The following is a 9,706-nucleotide window of genomic DNA, read 5'->3' on the forward strand; positions in this document are numbered from 1 at the left end:
CAGTAAGAAACTGTTCAAAACAACTCATGCCATTCGACATTATCTCCACCCAGCAGTCAGAGTATGATTACATGAGAGCAGACACCCCCTATCATATTCCGTACATGTATAGCAATGAGTCTCATCACAAAGCTCCATCATTCAGACGGGTACTAAAGATCTAAATATAATGTAATCAAGTTCTTTCATTCCCTCTATATGACTTTTCGAGATGGTGTCAGACCTCTATAAACTCAAATATATAAATAATAATGCATAATTGACAGCTCAGGCGGGGAACACCTAAAAGGATTAAGGGGCCAGCACGGTCCTTCTCACACGCCTCCCCTGTTTCTACTGCATGCTTGCAAACTCTTTCTGCTAGTGATAAAATAACAAACATGCCCTCAATGATCTACACAATGTTTAGCAAGCTTGACAAAACGTAACAAATTAATGGAGGGAACACACCAAGATAACACTAAGCCTGCAATCATCACTATGTCCAAGGATAACGCAGGGATGTGAGGGTTCAAGCACAAAATTCATAATTCATAATCCATGCGAGGGCTAGTAGGCTAATGGAGGACAAGAGTCTATTTATCAATGGGTAACAAGCTCTCAGTGTTGAGAGTGGAAGAGAAGTTCTGGTTGTGGGTACAGCTACCCCTCAAATATTTTGGATGGCCGACTTTTGGCCCTCCTCGCTAGGCCTCCTCCCGATACCTGTTTTATTTGTCAGGAACCTGGGAGTATGCTTCTCAGCTACCCTGACCATGGATGAACAGGTGGGAGCAGTTTGTAAATCGGGCCACTTTAAACTTAGGGTCCTTCGGAAAGTCCTCCCCTTCATTCCTACGGCCAATCAGGCACCTGTAGTTGGAGCTTTGGTCCTCAGCATTCTGGACTACTGAAACTCACTATATCTGGCCCAACCCAGTTATCTCATCGGGCGTTTGCAGCTACTCCAGAATGCTGCTGCTCGCTCCATTATCCGTCCACCTTTTGGAGCTCATATGACGCCCATATTGAGACAACTCCATTGTCTTCCTGTTACCCAACGGATCCTGTTCAAGTCTATGTGCATTGTCCACCGAGCCTTTTATGAGGCAGAATATTTGCAAAGCAAATTCATTCCCTATCAACCCACTCGCACCCTCTGTTCTCTCACCGCCCTCCGGCTGACTGTTTCTCAGTTCAGGTTAGCCCGTAGGGGTGGCCGTGCCTTCTCTGTTGCCGCTGCTGAAGCTTGGAATCACCTTCCTATCTCATTATGAGATACCTCTGATCATCTGGCATTTCGGCGAAGATTGAAACCTCTGCTTTTTTAGTGGCCCTATAAGTGCTTTTCTTCACCTTCCTCAGCGCCAAGATGCCTTCGGGTGTACGTGCGCTTACATAAATGCTTTTAACATAACATAACATAACATAACAGAACAAAACTGGGACAGAGACTACGCTACTGCAACTATTCTTTACTCCAGGAACCCAGGATACCACTTTCAACCGGAAATTAAATGAAATGCCAATCAGATGAATAGTGACATTGTTCACGGTGGGTAGTGCAGACTATTTTTGTGATCAAAAGAGCATTGTTTCTTCCTGTATATAAATGAATAAATAAAATATTTGTGGACTAACAGTGCTGACTGCCTTTCCGCATCCCTTTGCGGCTACTTTGTGGCTCACCGTGGTTTTTGTTGGACTCCTCCTGCTGGCAAGCCTGATGGAAATGCCCCTGCCACAGCCTCTGGAGAACATAGCAATCACAGTTAGCAGGATGGGGACTGCCCACAAGAAAAATAAACAAGAAAAAAAACAGGAAAATATCCCCATTCCATGTAAGGGTCAAAACTAACCTCATGACCCTCTATATCAGAGGAAGACAATATTTAAAGTTTGTCACTCCTTTAGCCAACCTAAAACCCCAATGATAGGCAAGAGCTGGATCTCCAGAAGGCTATTACCTGTGACACACAATTTGACCCAGAGTTCCTCATTCAGAACTGAATTACCTTCTAAACCCAGAGCTCCAAACCCAAAAACATAAGAACAAGTCCACTGAGGTGAAAGACACCTCCCTGACTGCAAGCCATGAACTCCCGGAATGTGTCTTCCTGTGCCTCAACACAAAGCTACAATTTGCTGTGCCAACAATGCTAACTAAAAGTTCCATCTACCTCTTATTAGCTCTTGAATGCAGACAATATTCCTGAAGCAAATGGAAAGAGGGAATTTAAAGCTTCCGCCGAACTGCTTACAGATGTTCTCTCCATGATGAGAAGCGACCTATATATAACAATCACAGATCTCATGGTGAGAATTGAAAATCTCGAGAACTAGAGCTCCAGACTTTCATCTGAGATTTCTCTAGCTACAATGGAGCCCTACGCAAAACAAATCGTGAGTTCATGGCAACTCAAAGGCAACTTATTGAGACCTTAAACATCCATGACCACTCGGGTCTTCGACCCTGTGACTACTCTCCCACCACACGCCTGCCCATCCTCAGGGAGCAGCTAATAGGATAAATTAGGGATCACCCCGCATTAAACCCTATCCACAAGAGTTTTTTATGAAATCAACTAAGTTAAATATCCTACAGCCTCGAAGAACGTGTGGAACCAATCAATTAATTCTATCACGTGATCCTGTCAAAATATGGTTAAAAAAACATGAGAATCCATTTTCAGTAAGAAACTGTTCAAAACAACTCATGCCATTCGACATTATCTCCACCCAGCAGTCAGAGTATGATTACATGAGAGCAGACACCCCCTATCATATTCCGTACATGTATAGCAATGAGTCTCATCACAAAGCTCCATCATTCAGACGGGTACGTTTGAAGAATCTCACACCATCCAGCGTCAACCCAGGGATACCCACTTTATTATTCTGAAATGGCCTCCTTAATTTTCCCGCTTCACAACAGAAGATATGCACCTGCCCAAACAGTGGAGTTGGCGGTTCAGAGAGAGGGCACAAGCTCAAGCTCCTCGTTTCAAGCTCCTCGTTCTTACAAAAACATGGTTTTATCAAACTTCCTTAATGTCCCATGAGCCCATCTTACCTTAAGGTTTGGGCACTATCCACCTCGCCATGGAAGATGCCTCAGAGTCAGGTGAAAGGGTAACGTTGATCCACAGAAAGAACCTTCTCTGCAAATGGATGTTATGCCTGTCATACATACTCTTCTTTAACATTCTTGGCTCTACAAGTTAAAACCACCACCTCAAATTCTTTCAGAGTAAATGTCATTGGCCACCCACCAAAAGACAATGCTCTCTTTGTAGAACAATGAATTAAACATACACTACCCGACCTATGGAATTCAATGAAATTATCCTTCTAGGTATTTCAATCAGCACTGGGGTAACCACTCAGAAATGTGTCTATTTTTAAGCCTTCCTGAACAATAACTTCCTCATTCAATACTCTCAAAAGTCAATCCATGACTAGGGGTAAATCTTGGAGCAATCAATAAGCAAATTAGGCCTACTACTGCAGGCAAGGGATTCCATAAGAGTGGCCTGGAGCATGGATAACTGTATTTTTTATGTGTATTTTTTATTGCACAATTCTACTGGACCAGATTTAATTTAGGCTTCTAAGTTGTTGCATTGTCATCTTGTACTGCTTTCACTGTCTCTTATTTGTAATCCACTATGAAGCTGCTTCTCGGTCTTTGTGCACTTAAGTGCACTTAATTAAGCTTTATAGTCCTAGCCCGAGGGTCCTACCGGGAGTTATGGGCCCTGACGATTGACATAAAGGCACATGGGAACGAGGCTGTTTAGTGAGGTTTACGGGAACATAACTTCTGGGACGGCCTGAGGGTGTGGTCTATAAAGATACTATGACCCGTACATGAGGGAGTAGGTGGGTTAAAAAAAAGCTGTCTGCCTGAGTGGTTGCTGAGTGGTAGTTTCCAGCAACCACATACAGCTTTCTGAGGAAGTAGGGGCTAGAATCTGAGTGCGGGCAGCAACGAAAGTACCTGCGTTGGGGTTTTGTTTAGAAACCAGGTGGCATAAGCCGGGTTTGGCTGGCTGAAGATTCAGTAAGGTGGCAGAGCCATCCACTCCACCCCCCCCCCGCCTTAACGGGGTAAAGATGAGGGCGGGCATGGCATTCACCATACCTGGGCAGCTTCTGTTAGGTGCAGCTCGAGTAGACTTAATGGTGTGGGCGGAAGGCAGAGAGCACCATGCTGACAGCCCTGCTGCCACCAGAGCTCTCAGCACAGTGCTCCCACATCATGAGAGTACTGTGCAGATAACCCTGCCACCGGCAGGGCTCTCAGGGCAGCATTCTATCTTATCACTAGAGCACTGCACTGAGAGCCCTGCCAGCAGCGGTGAATGGGGGAGTCATGGGCCTCACCTTCTAATCAGCCAATTTCTGGACCTTTTATTGAATTTCGTGTTATTCTGACTTGTATGACCCAGCAATAGACAAATGGGGGTATCACACGTCACTCCTCCGGGTTACAATACATTTTACTAAATTAAATTAATTTCTCAATCCTGTGTACAATCTACTTACTGTGTGACCAACTCAAAAATCAAAAGTCTAAAGTTTTGAATTAGAAACTTAAAAAACATTTACATGACCAGATTTAGTGACCAGTTGACATCTCACTTTTCCCCTAATGTAGAAAACGAACAGAGTTTTCAAGCCAGATAACCAAGTGTGCAGTTAACGGAACACAACACCAAGACTTTTGGTTATCAGAGCTCTTTGCTGTCCCCCGCCAAAGGCCCCAGATTACCGGGATTCAGTTTTCCAGTGTATTTGCTTATCGCCATCATTGGGTTGCCAACGATCACACATAATAGATATTTTACTGTAATCAACAAAGACCCTGATGATTTAAACATATGTAACTTTGAAGCTCAAAGTACCATTGCTTGGAAAAACAAAAATGATAACCCAGGTGAGTGACGTGGCACATCCTCATTAGCCAATTTCTGGGCCATACGATAAACAAAGGCCATAAAAAGCCCGGGAAATTGGCCAATTGGAGGGGGAGCCGAGTGACTCCCTGAGTCACTGCTGCCAGCAGGGCTCTCCAGGCTCCTGTGATAAGAGGGAGCTCCATGCTGAGAGCCCTGCCGGTGGCGGGGCTGTCAGCCCAAAGCTCCAATTATGAGAGGGAGCAGCATGCTCAGAGCCATGCCAGCGGTGGGGATGTCAGAACAGTGCTCCCTCTCATCAAAGAAGCGAGAGCACGTCCAACTGTTCACACCATTTAGCCTGCCCGGCCCGCACCTAACAGACCCAACAGGTGCAGCGATTCCCCTACCTCCCTCCTCCGTACCTCATTAAGGTGGGTGGCAGAAAGGATGACTCCACCCCTTAATCTTCACCATGCACCACCTGGCATATGCAGCCTAGCTTCTCAACAAACACCCCAACCCAGGTACTTTCCATGCCGGGTCGCACTTAGCAGCAGCCCGGCTGGATCCTAGCTCCTCCCCCTCAGCAAGTTGTACGTGGTTGCTGGGAACATAAACAGTTCTCAGCAACCACTTTGGCAGATTGCTTTTTTTTCAACCCACCCACTCCCCACTGCCTGGGCCATAATAGCTTTATAGACCACGCCCTCGGGCTGTACTGGGAGTTTTGTGCCTGTAAGCCTCATTAAACGGTGTTGCTGCTCTCAGGCCTTTAACTCGGTCTTCAGGCCCGTATTCCTGGTACAGCCTTGGCTGAAGGTAAATCAGGCCATCCCACTTGCCTGTCCGAAAAGGAGCCGGTAAACGTTGTTACTGGCACTTAATTTGCGGACCGACAAACTTATAATGAGCCCCAATGTCCCCGACATGGCCAGATCATTACACAAGCCTGTTTCCTAAGCTATAGCTGAAGCTTGTTGTTGCCGCCCTAGTTGCACCCCATGTAATTGATACCATCCTTGCCAGACTAGCACAGCTATTATACTAGTAGTTCGGAATCTGGGGGGAAAAAGGTGGGTACCTAGTGGTGTTTCATACACAGGGGATGTTGACCCCTGAAAACCAGAGTATGTGGTCTTTTCTGGGGAATGCAAGAGTGTCACTGAATGCAGCTCCTTGCCTAGGGGAAAAGAGAGCCTTCAGTGATGTCTCTTGTGCAAAGGAATAGGGACGTGCCATAACTCTGGGAGGTGAGAGCCTGATGTTACATGTCCCTGGAACTTCAGTGCCGATTGATGTTACATATCCAGAAGAAAATGGATTTCTTGTGATGTTCTATGCCCTCTTGAATGGAGAAATCCTACGAAGGTGCCATACATTGGCACACTAAGAGCTCCTATTGATAGTCCATGACAAGGCAAAGGGAGTCCACAGTGATGTTTCATGCCCATGAGAAATGGGAATCCACAGTCAAGTGCGAGCTCAAATAAGAATCTACAGAGAGATGTCCCATATCCATTGGAAATGGGAACTCCCAGTGAAGTGCAATTCCCAAAGTAAATGGGAAGCAACGGAAATGTTCCATACCAAACAAAAATGAGAATACAAAGAGATGGTCTATGCCCATTGGGAATGGGAATCCACAGTGATGGACCGTACCCACCGAAAATGAGAATCCCCAGTCAGGTGTAAAACCCAAAATAAATTAGAGTCCACACTGATGTCCCACACCCACGGGAAGTGTGTGCATTTGCTGAAGTGCAAATCCCGGAGTCAATGAGAATTCACAGAGGTGTTCCACACCCACCTCTGGAAATGAGACTCACCAGCAAAGTGCAGTACCTGGCGTAAATAAGAATTCACTGTGATGCCCCACACACAACATGAGTGCCTTTAGTAAGGTGCACTACACAAAGTAAATGAGAATCCAGAGAGAATTCTCATGGTCACAGGAAATGAGTGTCTCTAGTGGAGTGCAATGACCTGCCGGACCCATAGACCCTAGTGACGTATCATAGCAAGAAACATGAGAATGCCAAGTGATTATTCAGGCCCAGGAGAAACTGGAGGCTCCTGTGGCAGTTCATACCCAGGGAAACAAAGGTTGCTAATGCCACAGGCCCCTGACCGTCCCATAGGGGTGGGAAGATAGAGGGCCAGGGGGTTTAGGCGTAGGGAGTAGGCAGAGGGGCCCATAGGGGGAGGGCGGCCGCGAGGCGCTGTCACCAGTAAATTGCCATGGCAAAAAACAGGTGACCGAAAGAAGAGAGAAAAGAAAGGTGCGAAAAAAGGCAGCAGGGGGCGGGGTAGGGCCCAGCCCCCAGTAGAATAACACAGGCAAGAGGAGGAATAAAAAAGGCTACCAGGGAGGTAGCAAGCACAACAGAAAGCAAGCACACCCAGTTTGGGTAAAGCTTGTTGGAAGGAGAGAGACAGAGTTTTCCCATCCAACCCACCCTGGAAAAGGATGTAGTGAATAAGACGCCGGGTAGCAGGTTCGGTACCCGGCCGAGTCGTAGGCAGCACGTGTCTAAGGAGAGGATGCCAATTGGGTTGAGAGAAAGGAGCCAGCCAAGAATAGAGGCAAAAGTCCGGCTTGCAGGTAGGCAAAGAAAAGGACTTGCCAGCAGAGCTGGAAGAACAGTGAGGAGACCACTAACACAGAGCATGAACGAGCTCCTCTGAAGCACAATCGGCTGGTGCAAGGCATCACTCACCTCGGACACGAGGGGTCCAAAAGCACACCTGTCTCTTTTATTGCTGTAAATAATAATAATAAGATTCTACGGCCATCATTTTCATTCCACACAGAATGGTGGGTAGTTGTTACTAGTTAGGAGTATGAAAGAGAGCATGGGCGCCTACACTACTTAGCCTATAACTGCCAACGTCTGGGGGGGGAAACGGAGTCCCAGGAGACGTTCCTTGTATTTAGTAAATGAAAGACACACACCCTCAATTTAATGAAAATTCATCCACTGGGGTAATGATCAGGCTCGGACTGGGGCAAAAATATTCTCACCCACCAATGAAAAAGTGGGCCACAGTTACAAAAGGCAATTAATTCCTTTAGTGACAGACTGTTTGATTAGTACCCATGGGGGGAGTTTTTTGATCAAATACAATGCAAATTGTTCAATGTAAAGAACATGTATTCAACAACAATGGTCAAAACTACTAGCCTCATAGTGAAGTAACTCGTCAAAATGCGCCACATTGGCCAAAAAAGTGGGCCACGCTAGCATTTTGCGTTTTTAGTTCGGGTATTGCCCTATAGGCCATAATAGCCACTGGTGGCGTTGCACACACACACACACACAAGCACGCGCGGCCTCGGAGGTGGCCCTCCCTCTGGATCCTGCCATAAGTTTTGCTATAATGATTGCTTCACGGGCTGACTGCAGACCCCTACACCGACTATATGAGATGGAGGGGTCGGGGTTGAGAGCGCGCCAACACTGTCGGGTACCTCACAGTGTGGGGACAGAGGCGGTTGGTGGACCGTGGGCATGTCCCATGGAATAGAAGGGTGCCTCGCCATCCATGCCACCTCACTGACCGCAGAGGGGGCGGGGGTGTTATTGAGTGATTGGGCGAATTAGGATGGTCTGTCGCATTCTCGAACAGGCAGGGGCAGCGGGAGACTCCACAGAGACCAAAACAACGGTATCAAAGATGGCCCTGGTGCGTCCTCTGTCAGCATTTCTATGAACGCAACACCCCCGCGACAAGCGAATGCAACAACGGTGCTAGATTTGAATATACGTGATATAATTTCCACCGTATATATACACCACAGATAACACCACGAATCGAGGTAATTGGTTTGCCTTATCGGCGCACTCAAAGGGTCAGCCCTGCTTAACCCACGGAGCCACATTTCGAGCTGTTAAAGACATGGGAAATGTCTGACAATTCGTCATGCGTCGTCGTTCGTTATACGGCCTCTGTGCAGGGTGTCCTGGCAGAAAGTTCAACCCCCCGCCACATGCCAAGTGGGATGTGCGGGTGATGACCACCACCTAGTCCACTCACTGGGAAGCTGGGTTAGCGTCAGAGGGATCCCCACAACGCCCAAGGACGGCCACGCCAACCCCATCCGGCCCTGCGGCGCCGAGTGCCACCATGTCTGATGCCATCACCGGGAGACAAAGGACGTCGCGGAGGACAACGGCGCGCCCGAGGGCATTGCTAGGCGGGCCTCGCAAACAATAAGATCTGAAATCACTTACGGGGGTCTTCAATGGCGCAGGGAGGCTGGGTGCTGTGGGGTTTGTTCGTGCACAGGGATGCTGGACCGCGCTGCTGTTGCTGTGCAAGGAGGAGCAGAGTTGCCTGGCAACGGTTGCCAAGGTGACGGATCTAAAGGATGTGCAGCAGGGATTCGGGGTGTGTATGGGAGGGAGGGGTGGGGGGAGACTGAAAGTCTGGGGGGAGCTTCAGCTTGTTACTTTAACAGAATGCCTGCTGGCGGCACCTGTGACGCAGCATTGTAATAGCGCTGAATAAAAACCGAATACGTTCATGCACTCAGTGTGGCAACACAGAGACCCAGCTGAAACACCATAGTCCCGACCAGAAGAGCAGAATCCTGCAGTGAACCTTATCATTGAGTAAAAGGCACTGCCTATCTCCCGGAAGTGCCAGAGAACACTCTAGGGGAGCCTTTTTGCTTTGAGGCACGTGCTCCCGCATTTTCTCTGGAGCATCTCACCGAGGATGCTTCGCAACCGGCGCCTAAGCAGGTGTGTGCCTTGGAGGCATGAGTGCCCGCGGCTCTACAGAGGCACTGAGAGGGCCGCTGACATTCCGACGCCTCACTGGGG

General features: G+C 47.8%; 1 protein-coding gene across 2 annotated transcripts in view; it reads right to left on the bottom strand.

Annotated features, from left to right (window-relative positions):
- CALY (calcyon neuron specific vesicular protein) overlaps positions 1-9,257 on the bottom strand; it is a 124,283-nt gene extending 115,026 nt beyond the window's left edge. The window contains exon 1 of one of the 2 annotated variants that reach the window (XM_069611063.1): positions 9,113-9,257. The gene's annotated coding sequence lies outside the window, so the exon portion shown is untranslated. Of the gene's footprint in view, positions 1-8,915; positions 9,055-9,112 lie in introns of those variants that run through there. The other variant, XM_069611064.1, reaches the window with a different exon arrangement.
- Positions 9,258-9,706: the final 449 nt, after the last annotated feature.

Source organism: Ambystoma mexicanum, chromosome 8 (assembly GCF_040938575.1).
Source record: "Ambystoma mexicanum isolate Mex_15411 chromosome 8, UKY_AmexF1_1, whole genome shotgun sequence".
Taxonomy (NCBI): domain Eukaryota; kingdom Metazoa; phylum Chordata; class Amphibia; order Caudata; family Ambystomatidae; genus Ambystoma; species Ambystoma mexicanum.